Consider the following 19,751-nt stretch of genomic DNA (forward strand, 5'->3'; position numbering starts at 1 on the left):
ATTTTCTTGAATTTTCCAAGCTGTTTAAAGGCACAGTCAATTTAGTGGATGTAAACTTCTGACCCACTGGAATTGTGATACAGTGAATTATAAGTGAAATAATCTGTCTGTAAACAATTGTTGGAAAAATTTATTGTGTCATGCACAAAGTAGATGTCCTAACCGACTTGCCAAAACTATAGTTTGTTAACAAGAAATGTGGGGAGTGGTTGAAAAACGAATTTTAATGACTCCAACCTAAGTGTATGTAAACTTCCGACTTCAACTGTAAGTAGTGTGTGTGTGTGTGTGTGTGTGTGTGTGTGTGTGTGTGTGTGTGTGTGTGTGTGTGTGTGTGTGTGTGTGTGTCCACCGATGAGTCAGCAAAACAAAGATGCTTCTCTAATGGGGCTCAGAGGGAAGTGGTAAGGCAATAGACAGACAGAGATAAACAGACAGTTACATTTAGAGAGTGAACTGAAATTCATGTGTTTGAAACCACTGCACTCAAACTTGTTGTTAGGCCATCAAGTGTCTCTGCACATGTAAAAAAAAACGTGACTTCAACTGAACAGCAGCAAAACCGAGGCCCTACTTTTTGGCACCCCCCACCAGGTCCAGCACTCACCAATAACACACCTCACCATTGCAGGACAGAACATCCCTATCTCCCCCTCAGTTTACAATCTAGGTGTAAAGCTTGATTCCCCCCTGACTTTTGACAGCCATATAAAACAACTGTGTAAAGCGTCATTCTATCACCTCAAGAACATTGCCAAACTCTGTCCCACCCTCACTCAGTCTGATGCAGAGAAGCTCGTCCATGCCTTTATCTCCTCAAGGCTGGAATACTGCAATGCACTCTTCATCGGGATCCCTGGCAGGAGTCTCCAGAAGCTCCAATACATCCTGAACAGCGCTGCCAGGATCCTGGATGCGAGTGAGGAAACACCATCATACCACCCCCATCCTGGCATCTCTGCTCTGGCTCTCCGTCTCATTCTGGTTTGAATTCAAAACCCTCCTGCTGACTTTCCAGTGTATTCATGACAATGCCCTTCCTTATCCCAAATAACTGCTCTCCCTTCATAACCCCACCCTCAGGTCAAGCGACAGCCTGCTCCCCCAAGCCCCCAGGACCAACCTCCGCTCCTTTCAGCTCGACCGCCCTCCCGGACCACCTGAAAGCAGCACAGACTATGGGCTCTACTCAATTAATCACTTTTCCTGTCCCTTTGCAAGTTAAACCAACCAATGTTCAAATAACATTGGACAAACACAGATGGTAGGCCTAGAAAACAAAAGTGCGGCCGAGGTTTACCAGCCAGGTGCATTGTGGGTAATTGCTGAGTGGACCTTTGCAGTTGCCTAATGTGATATTCCCATGATTTCCAAGAGTCACCCTCCACAGGGGTTGATTGACTGAATGATGAACATCCTGTCTCCATAGAGACCTGGCGGTAGGGAAGATTGTATTAATAGCCTGGGATTAGGGTGTTTTTAGAGTTAGCAGGGACTAGCTCTGCTCAGTCCTGCCTACAGAGAGTGGTTATGTCATTAACCCTCGTCCTCGCCTAGGGACAGCCTGTCTCTCCATGTCTCTCTTTGACTGGAGACACAACTTTTATTTGTTAGCTGCCAAAATCACCTCAAGCAATCCTTCCTGCTCATGTCTTGTGTCCTCGCCCTTATGGAGGTGAATCTGTTGTTATTCATGAGTAGATTGATGGATGGAATGAATTAACAAAAGATGGACATATTAACTGGTGGAGCATTTGAGGCTCATTTTTCACATCACTTCCACATCTTGATCAAAAGCAGAAATTCCTGTCAGCTAGGCGTATAACATGCTATAGGGGAGGGACGCAAAAGAAGTGTGTCCCTAGCCTGGGGCCAAACGTGGCCCTGAAATCGGCCACATGCATTGTATGTGTGTGCTGCGTCTGAAAAGAAGAGGGAGAGTGGAGGGTTTAACTTCGTGTTTACATGGCTAGAACACTTATGCACATCCCACAGATAGGGGGACGGGAGAGGAGCCAGAGAGCCCCCTGGGAGAGTTGACAGGTGCTATCAATGAAACACCAGCAGGCTATCCACTAGCTGCATTCAGTCACCACATTTGTTTTCTTAGGCACGTTTTTTGTTAGGCTAGCCGGTATAAAATGTGGCAATTAGGCCTACATCTTGCAGCACTACGTTTACATTTTTTGTTGTTGGTTTTATTAAGTTAGCGTTTTTTGTAGTTTAATAGTTGCTTTATGTGCAATTACACTCCATAGTGCATTACTACTAGACGACTCTTTTCAAAATTACAGACAGTGAACTGGATTTAATTTGCTTTTGGGGCCTTTTACAGGATTGAAAATTCCAAAAGGCTTCTCTCGAAATTAAACTGCTTGGTGCATTGATATCACTTCAAACCATAAACTCCAAAATGAGATATATTATTTATACTAAACTTTGAATGTTTCATTTCCTGCAAAACTCGCTCTGCAGAGACTGCTTAATTGTGTTTATTGTAACTTCTGTAATGTGAATTAAAGTAGCAATTGTCAGCCTGCGGGAGCACGTGCTCGGGTTAATGCACTTTATATCTCTGATACGTTTTTAATAAACCCATTAAGACATAAATTAGATGCGGCAGCTGCTCCTTCTCTTCCTTTTTAAACCATTTTCAAGCCAATTGGTCATTAAGGTCTTTTCTCTCTTCATGTGGATTTACACGGTGGTAAAAGAGTGCATTAGCACATATTTAGCATGTTGGCGTGTATTGCTCACACTGCAATTATCCTACGCGTCATCCATTCTCATCTCCCATTGGGCTCCTTGCCTGTTACTGTAATTAAGCTGAACCACAACGTTTAATAATAATGGATTTATTTTATGTAGTGCTTTTCATTGGAAGTAAAATCTTTAAGTCGCTTTATTAATACAAAAACAAATTAAGCGATCTGCAGTTCTTTGGCGATGGTTTTCCACATAATGAGTCTAATTTAGTGTAAAATACTGGTATGAAATGTGCGTTTGTGTAAAGATTATAATTTGTCCTCCAAAAATGCTAATTTCAATCACCAACTTAATATTATCTGATCTATCACCTCACCTACTTTATGTCTGCGTAGTGCATACTAATTTGGAAAGATATACTGTAGGTCTACCATTGACTTTCTTCATCATGCCTATCTTGGTTTACAGTACGCTTACATGGATTGTTTCAAGAAGCTAATGTAAATGTATTATGATTATGCAGAGTAGGCATACGTTTTCCGTAACCATTGATACAGGGTCAGGTGTTTTTGTCATCCCTCGAATAGGAAAAGGCTAGCACTGGGTGAAGGCTAATCTGGTTCTAGATCTGTGATTAAGAGCAACTATTGCTGAGTCAGTGGTCTCAAATTTCCTAATCCTAATCTCTCTCTCTCTCGCTCTCTCTCTCTCTCTCTCACTCTTACTCTTACCCTATGGTCAGACTGGAGAGCCTGTGCCATGATGAGCTGAAACAGAAGGGAAAAGAAGAGGCATCCCTGTCCCGTGTCTTCTGGAGGTTCTACCAGACCCGCATGCTGGTCGCCATCTTCTCCCTCCTCATCATCATGGTCACCGGCTTTGTGGGGCCTGTAAATACACTTAAAATCTGCTTTCGTTCTTTATTTTCTGCTGATTCAGCTAACATTGGCAGTCTTCATTCGGCCTGCATGCTGGCTGAGAAACTGGGGATGCGTTTCAAATAATGCCCTATTCCCAATGTAGTGCACTACTTTTGTCCAGGGCCCGTAGGAATTTGGTAAAAAGTAGTGCGCTCTGCAGGGAATAGGGTGCCATTTGGGAAGTACTCTGGGAAGCACTATCCCATTTCACACTAGTCTGAAAATGTTTATGAAAACATAGAAGATTACAAAGCTTTCGATGGTGAAACCCATATTAATCCTCCAGATTAGCCAGTGTGTACCATGGTCGCACTTTGGCCCAGAAATATGCAGATTTTCCAACTGCCACACTTTGGGCTTAATTTCCCCCCTCCTCCTACCTAACATACCCCAAATTAGCATCGAACGGCAGTGAAACGCAAAAGTGCTGATAGTGCAGTTCAATGCGGGCGCTTATTACAGCCATATTAAATTACATTTCAGATGAAATGCAATTAAGTTTTGAGTTCCCCAACTGCGATATTAATGAGTGGCTGTATTGTTTCCACCACCTCTAGCTGTTAATTTGAATGTCATGCTAGGGCTACGCGTGTCGTGATACGTGCTAGCAGCTTTCCTCATTCCCCTAATGGCGTTAACTGGATTTACTAGTTACACAATGACTCGTTTGTCTCACATTTCTGTCTGGGTGCTATGTAGGCCTACTGTATAGATTTATTTGGCATAGATTGGACTATAGTACGCACTGGTAATCTCACTGTCAATATTTTAGACTGTGCCTATCTTTTCCATTCAGTCATAATAAAGTCTCCAGTTCACTCTACCTCTGTCCTCCAACATTTTTGTCCCCCAAATCTTTTGCTCACTCTTTCTCTCATCCACCCTCTCCTCCTCCTTTCTTACTTCCCCCCTTTCCCACCTTCACCGGTATTCCCATTCCCAGAGACTCCTGGTCCGTGCCCTGCTGGAGTATTCTCAGAGTGTGGAGGGCTGGCTGCCCTACGGCCTCTCCCTGGTGGCGGGAATCTTCTTGATGGAGCTGATGCGCTCCTGGTCCCTGGCGCTCATGTGGGCCGTCAATTACCGCACCGCCGCTCGCCTCCGGGGTGCAGAGCTCACATTCGCCTTTCACAAGATCCTCTGCCTTCGCAGCACCAAAGACATCAGTGCCGGAGAGGTGAGTGTTTTTTAGCCTGGTCCCAGATCCCAGATCAGTTTGGCTGTATAGCCAACTTCTCTGTTCATTGTCATGCCTGGTCCCAAACCAAATCAAGATGGCGCCGACAGATGGTCACCTCGCTTCAAGTCCTTAGGAATCTATGCAGTAATTCGTTTTTTTTATGTATTAATACGACTTTCCCGACTCGTATCCTTTGTTCGGACCTCCACCCTGGACATTGGGTCTAATCCCAGAGGCCGACTCAAAACAACGTTGTCGTCGCAGGAGAGCAGACGGAGCAGCCTCCTGGTCAGACTTAGAAGGCGAGCACACCATCCACCACTTCCGAGCATATTACTCGCCAATGTCCAGTCTCTAGACAACAAGGGGGACGAAATTAGGGCACGAGTTGCCTTCCAGAGAGACATCAGAGATTGTAACATTCTCTGTTTCATGGAAACATGGCTCGCTCGGGATATGTTGTCAGAGTCGGTACAGCCACCGGGTTTCTTCATGCGTCGCGCCGACAGAAACAAACATCTCTCTGGTAAGAAGAAGGGGGGGGTGTATGCCTCATGATTTGCGACTCATGGTGTAATCATAACAACACACAGGAACTCAAGTCTGTTTGTTCACCTGACCTAGAAATCCTTTCAATCAAATGCCGACTGCATTATCTACCAAGAGAACTCTCTTAGATTATAGTCACAGCCGTGTATATCCCTCCCCAAGCAGATACCTCAACAGCCCTGAAAGAACTTCACTGGACTCTTATGTAAACTGGAAACCATATATCCTGAGGCTGCATTTATTGTAGCTGGGGATTTTAACAAAGCCAATTTGATAACAAGGCCGCGTAAATTCTACCAGCACGTTGATTGTAGTACCCGCTCAAGCAAAACACTGGACCACTGCTACTCTAACTTCCGCGACAATAACATCGACGTATACGCTGACTCAGTGAATGAGTTTATTAGGAAGTGCATTGGAGATTTTGTACCCACTGTGACTATAAAAACCTTCCCTAACCAGAAACCGTGGATTGATGGCAGCATTCGCGCAAAACTGAAAGCGCGAACCACAACATTTAATCATGGCAAAGCGACTGGAAACATGACCGAATACAAACAGTGTAGTTATTCCCTTCGCAAGGCAATCAAACAAGCAAAGCGTCAGTATAGAGACAAAGTAGAGTCGCAATTCAACGGCTCAAACACGAGACGTATGTGGCATGGTCTACAGACAATCATGGATTACAAAAAGAAAACCAGCTCCATCGCGGACATCGACGTCTTGTTCCCAGACAAACTAAACAACTTCTTTGAGGACAATTCATTGCCACCGACACGGCCCGCTACCAAAGACTGGGCTTTCCTTCTCCATGGCCGACGTGAGTAAAACATTTAAACGTGTTAACCCTCACAAGGCTGCTGGCCCAGACGGCATCCCTAGCCGCATCATCAGAGAATGCTCAGACCAGCTGGCTGGTGTGTTTACGGACATATTCAATCAATCCCTATCCCAGTCTGCTGTCCCCACATGCTTCAACATGGCCACTATTGTTCCTGTTCCCAAGAAAGCTAAGGTAACTGAACTAAATGACTATCGCCCCGTAGCACTCACTCCTGTCATCATGAAGTGCTTTGAGAAACTAGTCAAGGATCAAATCACCTCCACCCTACCTGATACCCTAGACCCACTCCAATTTGCTTACCGCCCCAACAGGTCCACAGAAGATGCAATCGCCATTACACTGCACACTGCCCTATCCCATCTGGACAAGAGGAATACCTATGTAAGAATGTTCATTGACTCAGCATTCAACACCATAGTACCCTCCAAACTCATCATTAAGCTTGAGACCCAGGGTCTCGACCCCGCCCTGTGCAACTGGGTCCTGGACTTTCTGACGGGCCGCCCCAATGTGGTGAAGGTAGGAAACAACATCTCCACCCCGCTGATTCTCAACACTGGGGCCCCACAAGGGTGCATTCTCAGCCCTCTCCTGTACTCCCTGTTCACCCATGACTGCGTGGTCATGCACGCCTCCAACTCAATCATCAAATTTGCGGACGACACCACAGTGGTAGGCTTGATTACCGACAACGAAGAGACAGCCTACAGGGAGGAGGTGAGGGCCCTTGGAGTGTGGTGTCAGAAAAATAACATCTCACCCAATGTCAACAAAACAAAGGAGATGATTGTGGACTTCAGGAAACAGCAGAGGGAGCAACCCCCATCCATATCGACGGGACAGTAGTGGAGAAGGTGGAAAGTTCCTTGGCGTACAAATCACGGACAAACTGGTAATTGGTCCACCCACATAGACAGCGTGGTGAAGAAGGCGCAACAGTGCCTCTTGAACCTCCGGATGCTGAAGAAATTTGGCTTGTCACCTAAAACCCTCACTAACTTTTACAATCGAGAGCATCCTATCGGGCTGTATCACCACCTGGTATGGCAACTGCCCCTCCCGCAACCGCAAGGCTCTCCAGAGGGTAGTGTGGTCTGCACAACGCATCACCGGGGGCAAACTACCTGCCCTCCAGGACACCTACAGCACCCGATGTCACAGGAAGGCCAACAAGATCATCAAGGACAACCCACCTGAGCCACTGCCTGTTCACCCCACTGTCATCCAGAAGGGGAGGTCAGTACAGGTGCATCAAAGCTGGGACCGAGAGACTGAAAAACAGCTTCTATCTCAAGGCCATCAGACTGTCAAACAGCCATCACTAACATAGAGAGGCTGCTGCCAACGTACAGACTCATATCACTGGCCACTTTATTAAATTGATTTAATAATGGTATCACTAGTCACTTTAAATAATGCCACTTTAATAATGTTTACTTATCCTACATTACTCTTCTCATATGTAAATACTGTATTTTATACCATCTATTGCATCTTGCCTGTACCGAGCGGCCATCGCGCATCGATATATTTATATGTACATATTCTTATTCCATTGTGAATTTGTCAGATTACTTGTTAGATATTACTGCACTGTCGGAACAAGAAGCACAAGCATTTCGCTACACTCACATTAACATCTGCTAACCATGTGTATGTGACCAATAAAATGTAATATTAATTTAGTTCTCTTCTTTGACTGACTATGTCTTTGTCAAGTAAATGGTCTGTTTCAATGTGTTCTCCTATTATTCTGCGTCAATGTCCCTCCCTGCAGCTGATCAACATCTGCTCCAGCGATGGCCAGCGGGTATCCGAGGCAGTCTCAGCGGGCTGTCTGCTAGCCGGATGTCCACTTGTGGGTATCCTAGGTCTGTCCTACACCGCTTACTTCCTGGGACTCACTGCACTGGTTGGATCAGCCATCTTCATCTTCTTCTATGGTAGGAAGTTATCCACATACTAACAAAGGAATGCACGCCCTATGAAAGTGCTGACTAATAAATAAAAAATCTGAACTGATATTGAAAGGAAAGTTACACACACCACTCTTTTCTGACACTGTTTATTTAACTCAGAGGCATCTTAGTGCTACCTTAGCTTCATACAGTTGTAGCTTATGTATAAGGTCAAGTTACTGAAAATATTGTCCACTGAAAAGGTAAACACCATTATTTTGCCAGCAGTTACCCCAGAAATGTTACTTGGAGCATGATTACTCTGAATTCCTCACTCTCAGCACTTAGTAATTCATGAATTGTCTTTCCTGTTTATGGTATTAGTCATAAACATATTTCCAATAACTGTAAAAACTAAAGTGAAAGTCCTTCACTTCAGACTGTTATTCTTTACAACACAACCTGTTTGTTCCCCTTAACTTTCCAAAACTCCTCCCCCAAAACTCTCCTCCTGCCAGCCTGCCAATCTCCTGTTGACTTTATTGTTGGCCTTCTTAAAAATTCATGAGCTTCAGTCGGAAGACTGCCTGTTGGGGACCTTTGTATTGATGTGGAAGCTGTTTATAGTCTGTTCCCTGCAGTAAACCTGCCGTACAGCTGATTCCCATGGGGCTCTGGTCAAAAGTAGTGCACTAGGGAATAGGGTGCTATTTGGGATATACGCTGTGTCTGCTTTCATTTCCCCCAACTGTCACTCAAATTTTCCTCTGTTCTTTCTTCTCTCCATCCATGAAAGATGCCGGCATGCGTCTCACAGCGTAATTCCGTAAGAAGTGTGTGGTAGTGACTGACCGGCGCGTGAGGCTCATGAACGAGATCCTAGTCTGTATCAAGTTCATCAAGATGTACTGCTGGGAAAACGCTTTCGCTCAGAACATCCACAGTGAGTGATTGGTTGCACATGCACACACAGCTTGTATTTCATTTCTTTTTTGGTCAGGTCACTTGGTCAGGAAAAACACAAGGCCCGAGTCATCACGTTTATGGCACGGGGCCTGTGACTCAGCAAAAATCATTATAAATGACTCACTTCCTGTTTTGCATCTGGGTTAAGGTAATTATTATTTACTGACTGAGAATGTGCCTCTTCTTCTATTTGTACCTCCTTAATTTGACTAATATTGACATTTCCCTCTCCGTTAGGCCAATTCAATTCCAGTCAGTCCAATAAATTCAACCCGTTACCTGAAACACATTAGTTTCAGGGAATCCTCCAATCATCAATTCAAATTAGACTCATCCCAGCAATTGATCCGGCAACTCCGTTCCCATTAGATTCCATTGGCTTAGATTCCCTCCCTGACCTCCAGCATTACGCAAGCCCTGATTTAGTCCCTGCGCCCCAAGGTTAATTATAAAACTGTTTAAAGCTCTTTGATACCTAAAGACCTGCAGAAGGTTGTTCCACTTAGAGGAGAGTGAAGAATTAGAGGGTGCCATTTCTCACGAGGCTCTTCCTTACATTGTTGATAAGAAGTGTTTGGTGCTTTTAAACATGACTGTAATTAGACAGGTGGGACTCATCCTCATATCAGCTGACCGTTTGGATGATGATGATAATAATAATAATCATACCTATTATTATGATAATTAATTAGACGTTCATCTTAAGAGACACCGGTTGTTTAATATCAAGAGTTGTGATATCATTCTCTTCATTAGTTATTGTTCATTGACATCCATATTACACCTGCTGATAAAAATAGACGGCAGGTAGCCTAGTGGTTAGAGCGTTGGGCCAGCAAGCGGAAGGTTGCTGGATTGAATCCCCGAGCTGACAAGGTAAAAATCGGTCATTCTGCCCCTGAGCAAGGCAGTTAACCCACTGTTCGCTGGGCGCCGAAGACGTGGATGTCGATTAACCTCACTAGGGTACGTGAGACGGTAGCGTCCCACCACGTAAGTGGTGAAACTGCAGGGCGCCAAATTCAAAACAACAGAAATCCCATAATTAAAATTCCTCAAACATACAAGTATTTTACACCATTTTAAAGATACACTTGTTGTAAATCCAGCCACAGTGTCCGATTTCAAAAATTCTTTACGACGACGAGAGCACACCAAACGATTATGTTAGGTCAGAGCCAAGTCACAGAAAAACACAGCCATTTTTCCAGCCAAAGAGAGGAGTCACAAAAAGCAGAAATAGAGATAAAATGCATCACTAACCTTTGATGATCTTCATCAGATGACACTCATAGGACTTCATGTTACACAATACATGTATGTTTTGTTTGGTAAAGTTCATATTTATATCCAAAAATCTGAGTTTACATTGGCACGTGATGTTCCAAAACATCCGGTGATTTTGCAGAGAGCCACATCGCTTTACAGAAATACTCATAATAAACATTGCTGAAAGATACAACTGTCATGCATGGAATTTTAGATGCACTTCTCCTTAATGCAACCGCTGTGTCAGATTTTTTTTTTACTTTACGGAAAAAGCACACCATGCAATAATCTGAGTACAGCGCTCAGAGCCCAAACAACCCAAACAGATATCTGCCATGTTGTGTAGTCAACAGAAGTCAGAAATAGCATTATAAATATTCACTTACCTTTGATGATCTTCATCAGAATGCACTCTCAAGAATCCCAGTTCCACAATAAATGTTTGTTTTGTTCGATAATGTCCATCATTTATGTCCAAATACCTCCTTTTTGTTCGCGCATTTAGCCCAGTAATAAAAATTCATGAGGCACGATCACTAGGTGCAGATGAAAAGTCAAAAAGTTCTGTTATAGTCCGTATAAACATGTCAAAAGATGTATAGAATCAATCTTTAGGATGTGTTTAACATAAATCTTCAATAATGTTCCAACCGGAGAATTCCTTTGTCTTCAGAAATGCAATGGACCGCAAGCTAACTATCACGTGAACGCGCATGGTCACCTCGTGGCTCTCTAGCAGACCTCTGACTCAATCCCCTCTCATTCGCCCCCACTTCACAGTAGAAGCATCAAACAAGGTTCTAAAGACTGTTGACATCTAGTGGAAGCCTTAGGAAGTGCAATATGATCCCATAGACACTGTGTATTCGATAGGCAAAAAGTTGAAAAACTTCAAACCTCAGATTTCTCCCTTCCTGGTTGGGTTTTTGCCTGCCATATGAGTTCTGTTATACTCACAGACATCATTCAAACAGTTTTAGAAACTCAGAGTGTTGTCTATCCAAATCCACTAATAATATGCATATCCTAGCATCTGGGCCTGAGTAGCAGGCAGTTTACTCTGGGCACACTTTTCATCCGGATGTGAAAATACTGCCCCCTACCCAAGAGAGGTTAATTGTATATTTGAGTGATATAAAACTGAACTATACCTGACAAGTATGAGTGGTTTAGGTTAATTTCCCAACCTTTGTGGGCTCTGCCTGTTAAGCAGCAGAAGGGTGCATTTGCAGATGTACTTTTAGCTGATAATGTTTACTTTGCAAGCTACTGGTTATATTATATGCATAAATATATGCATATTCTAGCTTTTATGGCTGAGTAGCAGGCAGTTTAATTTGGACACGCTTTTCATCCAAAATTCCCAATGCTGCCCCCTACCCTAGAGAAGTTAAGGCAGCCCCCCCGCACCGCTCTGATTCAGAGGGGTTGGATTAAATGCAGAGGACACATTTCAGTTGAATACATTGTTGGACAACTGACTAGGTATCTCCCTTTTCCAACTGTAATGTGTTATCTAAGTAGGAGTAAATCTGACAACACTGCAGAGAGTCCCTGGAGAATAATTTGAAATGTGTTCAGAAGAGTGGAGTCATGTTGTACTTTCCTGGAGCACTAAGTAGCCTTAGCTGTTTGAGGGGGGGGAAATAAACCTTGTCTTGTAGTCAGAGTGCACTGAATGGACTGTTGAATGAAGCATCCTGCACATACAGTACCAGTGAAAAGTTTGGACACACCTACTCATTCAAGGGTTTTTCTTTATTTTTACTATTTTCATTGTAGAATAATAGTGAAGACATCAAAACTATGAAATCACACATATGTAATCATGTAGTAACCAAAAAAGTGTTAAACAAATCAAAATATATTTTATATTTGGGATTCTTCAAAGTAGCCACCATTTGCCACAATGACAGTTTTGCACACTCTTGGCATTCTCTCATCCACTTTCATGAGGTAGTCACCTGGAATGCATTTCAATTAACAGGTGTGCCTTGTTAAAAGTTAATTTGTGGAATTTCTTTCCTTCATAATGCGTTTGAGCCAATCAGTTGTGTTGTGACAAGGTAGCGGTGGTATACAGAAGATAGCCCTGTTTGGTAAAAGACCAAGTTCATATTATGGCAAGAACAGCTCAAATAAGCAAAGAGAAACGACAGTCAAGACATGAAGGCCAGTCAATGCAGTTTCTTCAAGTGCAGTCGCAAAAACCATCAAGCGCTATGATGAAAATGGATCTCATGAGGACCGCCACAGGAAAGAAAGACCCAGAGTTACCAGCCTCAGAAATTGCAGCCCAAATAAATGCTTCACAGAGTTCAAGTAAGAGACACATCTCAACATCAACTGTTCAGACGAGACTGCATGAATCAGGCCTTCATGGTTGAATTGTTGCAAAGAAACCACTAAAGGACACCAATAATAAGAAGAAACTTGCCTGGGACAAGAAACACAAGCAATAGACATTTGACCGGTGGAAATCTGTCTTTTGGTCTGATGAGTCCAAATGTTTGTTTTTTGGCTCTAACTGCCGTGTCTTTGTGAGATGCAGGGTAGGTGAATGGATGATCTCCGCATGTGCGGTTCCCACCATGAAGCATGGATGAGGAGGTGGGATGGTGTGGGGGTTCTTTGCTGGTGCCACTGTCTGTGACTTATTTAGAATTAATGGCACACTTAACCAGCATGGCTACCACAGCATTCTGCAGCGACACGCCATCCCATCTGATTTGCACTTAGTCCCACTATCATTTGCTGTGTAAGGGCTATTTGACCAAGAAGGGGAGTGATGGATGGCTGCATCAGATGACCTGGCCTCCACAATCACCCGACACAAGGAGCACAAGGAGGGCAAGACGGGCACTTGACTTGGACAGCTGCAAATGGCCCACAATTTCAAAAGTACATTTTATACCATTTATGGCCACGAGGCCCAACTTGTCTCTTTTATTTCTATCCATGTCTGTAAGTGTGTCTCTAATGTTGTTTGAGGATGAATACAAAATGTACAGTGCCACACTAAGTTCCTGAAAGACTCTAGTGGTAATACAAGATGAGCTCACTCTCTTCTTTCTGCCCCTCCCCCCCCCCTGATTATGAGGGCTGATTATGTTCAGAGTGATGATTTCTGGTGTCTGGACATTCACTCTACACATGACCTTGGGTTATGACCTCACTGCAGCCCAGGTAAGCCCCTCTGTCAATAGCTTTTAAAGAATAAAGTGCTTTTTCAGGAACTGGGTGCTCTTTTCATAGCCTTGAATAGCTACCGGTAGCGTTTGTTGATGTTTGTATAAAATTCATAGAAAGCTCCCTGTAGCTTTTAAAGAGGTGGAATTTCACTAAATGAACTATACTGCCTCCTCCCTCTGTTGCTCCTTTCGGGCCTTCACCGTTGTCGCAGTCTTCATCTCAATTACCTTTGCCCTCAAGGTCACGCCCTTGGCTGTACGAGCTTTATCAGAGGGTTCTGTGGCAGTCAACCGATTTCAGGTAGAAAAAAGACAGACGAGATCGTTGTACAAAAATTGGGAATGATTGTGACACTAAGTCCGCTAGCGTTCAGTCAGCAAGGACTGTTGTCAGCACTTCAAAATGAACATATTATTTAATCAGCTCCTCATGCAAATATTCATTGTCCATCTTATCATATCTGTGTCAACAGAGACTCTTTTTGATGGAGGACCGAGAGGTTGTGATGGCCAAAACGGACAACCCTATGAATTCAGTGGAGTTCCGTGATGCCACGTTGGCTTGGGAGAAGGCCAAAGCTCCCGCCAAAGCCATCACTGTCCACAAGAAGAAAAGAGGCGGGATGCGACGTGTGCTGCGCAAGGAGAAACTGAGCCTGTATATCATTGCAGAGAAGGTCAAGGGGAACAACGAGAGTCCCAACGGACAGAATCTCCTCACCCACATGGAACAGGAGAGCCCCCAGAGCACCATCTCCTCCACCCAGAGCTCCACCATCCGCCCGCCGCTGAACAAGACCCTGGATCGCATCGATCTGTGCGTCAAGAAGGTAAACGGCTCATTTACAAATATACACATGCCCAAACACACTCTAAAGCATCGAGTCACTGGCACTGGACAGATAAATGGATTTAGCCTGCAGGCACTAGTTCAACTCATGAAAAAAAGAGAACGGCTGAAAGAATAGACAATTAGAGGGAGTCAAGGTTGTACCACAACTTTGCACTTCTTTCATTTGAAATGGACTGAGTGCATTTCAAGTACAAATCTATACTATTATATCACTGGTATCATTCTAATCTGCAGGGGACGCTGGTAGGAATCTGTGGAGGTGTGGGGAGTGGAAAGAGCTCGCTTCTGTCTACTCTACTGGGACAGGTGAGGATCTAGATCATTGGCCTTCCAATATCACCAGCTTACTGGGGGATTCCCCTACAAACCAGACCTGTTTGATTAAGCCGGAAATGCGCACTTTTGGGACTATTCCATTGGTTCCGTTGTACTGGGCAAATGAAGTGAAACGCTGCTCAGGTATTTCCCTCTGGTGAAAGTATTTGACTTTTGGCCCAGGTCAGCTTTACCTCTAGTATGTATTAACATGAGTTTTATCCCTGGTGTTCAACAGATGACCCTGCTGGAGGGCAACGTGGCGGCCAGTGGCGGCTTTGCCTATGTCGCTCAACAGGCCTGGATCCTCTACAACTCACTGAGAGAGAACATCCTGTTTGGAAAAGAATATGATGAAGACAAGTAAGATTGATTGATTTTGTGTATGTAAAATCAACAACTCATTTTCTGTAGTCCATGGCAAACCACATTTGGATGTCATGGTTTGATAGTTTCACATTGACAAGGGCCAAAGACATTTCTAACTCAGGCTTACTCATTTCTCTCGACAATGACTGTTTCCCCCATGTCCTTGGCTGTGTTTCCTTATTAGGTATAATTCTGTGCTCTATGCCTGCTGCCTGATCCCTGATCTGACAGAGCTGCCCTATGGGGATATGACTGAGGTATGTATCAGACCTCTATTACATCTCTCTGTTGGATATCCTCTCAATATGAACGATGGACACACTGTACAATACATTGACCTTACAGTATACCAAAGTAGCAGAAAGTGGAATAACTATGTACAAGGCTAGTAAGTAGTACATGCGTTTATAGATGGAATGTTTTGGGGTGCACTGTAGTATTTTATTATAGTGTTATGTAACTATCTGTATGTCCTTATCTGTTCTGGCCTATGATGCCCATGTATTGAGAAATAATCCTTGATACATTTTGTCAACATTGTCTCAATGTTCTCATTCTAGATAGGGGAGAGGGGTGCCAACCTGAGTGGCGGGCAGCGCCAGCGGGTAAGCCTGGCACCTGCCCTGTACAGCGAGCGAACAGGTCCCCAACAGGTCCACAGAAGATGCAATCGCCATTACACTGCACACTGCCCTATCCCATCTGGACAAGAGGAATACCTATGTAAGAATGTTCATTGACTCAGCATTCAACACCATAGTACCCTCCAAACTCATCATTAAGCTTGAGACCCAGGGTCTCGACCCCGCCCTGTGCAACTGGGTCCTGGACTTTCTGACGGGCCGCCCCAATGTGGTGAAGGTAGGAAACAACATCTCCACCCCGCTGATTCTCAACACTGGGGCCCCACAAGGGTGCATTCTCAGCCCTCTCCTGTACTCCCTGTTCACCCATGACTGCGTGGTCATGCACGCCTCCAACTCAATCATCAAATTTGCGGACGACACCACAGTGGTAGGCTTGATTACCGACAACGAAGAGACAGCCTACAGGGAGGAGGTGAGGGCCCTTGGAGTGTGGTGTCAGAAAAATAACATCTCACCCAATGTCAACAAAACAAAGGAGATGATTGTGGACTTCAGGAAACAGCAGAGGGAGCAACCCCCATCCATATCGACGGGACAGTAGTGGAGAAGGTGGAAAGTTCCTTGGCGTACAAATCACGGACAAACTGGTAATTGGTCCACCCACATAGACAGCGTGGTGAAGAAGGCGCAACAGTGCCTCTTGAACCTCCGGATGCTGAAGAAATTTGGCTTGTCACCTAAAACCCTCACTAACTTTTACAATCGAGAGCATCCTATCGGGCTGTATCACCACCTGGTATGGCAACTGCCCCTCCCGCAACCGCAAGGCTCTCCAGAGGGTAGTGTGGTCTGCACAACGCATCACCGGGGGCAAACTACCTGCCCTCCAGGACACCTACAGCACCCGATGTCACAGGAAGGCCAACAAGATCATCAAGGACAACCCACCTGAGCCACTGCCTGTTCACCCCACTGTCATCCAGAAGGGGAGGTCAGTACAGGTGCATCAAAGCTGGGACCGAGAGACTGAAAAACAGCTTCTATCTCAAGGCCATCAGACTGTCAAACAGCCATCACTAACATAGAGAGGCTGCTGCCAACGTACAGACTCATATCACTGGCCACTTTATTAAATTGATTTAATAATGGTATCACTAGTCACTTTAAATAATGCCACTTTAATAATGTTTACTTATCCTACATTACTCTTCTCATATGTAAATACTGTATTTTATACCATCTATTGCATCTTGCCTGTACCGAGCGGCCATCGCGCATCGATATATTTATATGTACATATTCTTATTCCATTGTGAATTTGTCAGATTACTTGTTAGATATTACTGCACTGTCGGAACAAGAAGCACAAGCATTTCGCTACACTCACATTAACATCTGCTAACCATGTGTATGTGACCAATAAAATGTAATATTAATTTAGTTCTCTTCTTTGACTGACTATGTCTTTGTCAAGTAAATGGTCTGTTTCAATGTGTTCTCCTATTATTCTGCGTCAATGTCCCTCCCTGCAGCTGATCAACATCTGCTCCAGCGATGGCCAGCGGGTATCCGAGGCAGTCTCAGCGGGCTGTCTGCTAGCCGGATGTCCACTTGTGGGTATCCTAGGTCTGTCCTACACCGCTTACTTCCTGGGACTCACTGCACTGGTTGGATCAGCCATCTTCATCTTCTTCTATGGTAGGAAGTTATCCACATACTAACAAAGGAATGCACGCCCTATGAAAGTGCTGACTAATAAATAAAAAATCTGAACTGATATTGAAAGGAAAGTTACACACACCACTCTTTTCTGACACTGTTTATTTAACTCAGAGGCATCTTAGTGCTACCTTAGCTTCATACAGTTGTAGCTTATGTATAAGGTCAAGTTACTGAAAATATTGTCCACTGAAAAGGTAAACACCATTATTTTGCCAGCAGTTACCCCAGAAATGTTACTTGGAGCATGATTACTCTGAATTCCTCACTCTCAGCACTTAGTAATTCATGAATTGTCTTTCCTGTTTATGGTATTAGTCATAAACATATTTCCAATAACTGTAAAAACTAAAGTGAAAGTCCTTCACTTCAGACTGTTATTCTTTACAACACAACCTGTTTGTTCCCCTTAACTTTCCAAAACTCCTCCCCCAAAACTCTCCTCCTGCCAGCCTGCCAATCTCCTGTTGACTTTATTGTTGGCCTTCTTAAAAATTCATGAGCTTCAGTCGGAAGACTGCCTGTTGGGGACCTTTGTATTGATGTGGAAGCTGTTTATAGTCTGTTCCCTGCAGTAAACCTGCCGTACAGCTGATTCCCATGGGGCTCTGGTCAAAAGTAGTGCACTAGGGAATAGGGTGCTATTTGGGATATACGCTGTGTCTGCTTTCATTTCCCCCAACTGTCACTCAAATTTTCCTCTGTTCTTTCTTCTCTCCATCCATGAAAGATGCCGGCATGCGTCTCACAGCGTAATTCCGTAAGAAGTGTGTGGTAGTGACTGACCGGCGCGTGAGGCTCATGAACGAGATCCTAGTCTGTATCAAGTTCATCAAGATGTACTGCTGGGAAAACGCTTTCGCTCAGAACATCCACAGTGAGTGATTGGTTGCACATGCACACACAGCTTGTATTTCATTTCTTTTTTGGTCAGGTCACTTGGTCAGGAAAAACACAAGGCCCGAGTCATCACGTTTATGGCACGGGGCCTGTGACTCAGCAAAAATCATTATAAATGACTCACTTCCTGTTTTGCATCTGGGTTAAGGTAATTATTATTTACTGACTGAGAATGTGCCTCTTCTTCTATTTGTACCTCCTTAATTTGACTAATATTGACATTTCCCTCTCCGTTAGGCCAATTCAATTCCAGTCAGTCCAATAAATTCAACCCGTTACCTGAAACACATTAGTTTCAGGGAATCCTCCAATCATCAATTCAAATTAGACTCATCCCAGCAATTGATCCGGCAACTCCGTTCCCATTAGATTCCATTGGCTTAGATTCCCTCCCTGACCTCCAGCATTACGCAAGCCCTGATTTAGTCCCTGCGCCCCAAGGTTAATTATAAAAGTGTTTAAAGCTCTTTGATACCTAAAGACCTGCAGAAGGTTGTTCCACTTAGAGGAGAGTGAAGAATTAGAGGGTGCCATTTCTCACGAGGCTCTTCCTTACATTGTTGATAAGAAGTGTTTGGTGCTTTTAAACATGACTGTAATTAGACAGGTGGGACTCATCCTCATATCAGCTGACCGTTTGGATGATGATGATAATAATAATAATCATACCTATTATTATGATAATGAATTAGACGTTCATCTTAAGAGACACCGGTTGTTTAATATCAAGAGTTGTGATATCATTCTCTTCATTAGTTATTGTTCATTGACATCCATATTACACCTGCTGATAAAAATAGACGGCAGGTAGCCTAGTGGTTAGAGCGTTGGGCCAGCAAGCGGAAGGTTGCTGGATTGAATCCCCGAGCTGACAAGGTAAAAATCGGTCATTCTGCCCCTGAGCAAGGCAGTTAACCCACTGTTCGCTGGGCGCCGAAGACGTGGATGTCGATTAACCTCACTAGGGTACGTGAGACGGTAGCGTCCCACCACGTAAGTGGTGAAACTGCAGGGCGCCAAATTCAAAACAACAGAAATCCCATAATTAAAATTCCTCAAACATACAAGTATTTTACACCATTTTAAAGATACACTTGTTGTAAATCCAGCCACAGTGTCCGATTTCAAAAATTCTTTACGACGACGAGAGCACACCAAACGATTATGTTAGGTCAGAGCCAAGTCACAGAAAAACACAGCCATTTTTCCAGCCAAAGAGAGGAGTCACAAAAAGCAGAAATAGAGATAAAATGCATCACTAACCTTTGATGATCTTCATCAGATGACACTCATAGGACTTCATGTTACACAATACATGTATGTTTTGTTTGGTAAAGTTCATATTTATATCCAAAAATCTGAGTTTACATTGGCACGTGATGTTCCAAAACATCCGGTGATTTTGCAGAGAGCCACATCGCTTTACAGAAATACTCATAATAAACATTGCTGAAAGATACAACTGTCATGCATGGAATTTTAGAT

General features: G+C 43.9%; 1 pseudogene; it reads left to right on the forward strand.

The window, feature by feature from the left end:
- Positions 1-3,440: 3,440 nt before the first annotated feature.
- LOC120061857 overlaps positions 3,441-19,751 on the forward strand; it is a 43,058-nt pseudogene continuing 26,747 nt past the window's right edge.

This window comes from Salvelinus namaycush, chromosome 17 (genome assembly GCF_016432855.1).
Source record: "Salvelinus namaycush isolate Seneca chromosome 17, SaNama_1.0, whole genome shotgun sequence".
Taxonomy (NCBI): Eukaryota; Metazoa; Chordata; class Actinopteri; order Salmoniformes; family Salmonidae; genus Salvelinus; species Salvelinus namaycush.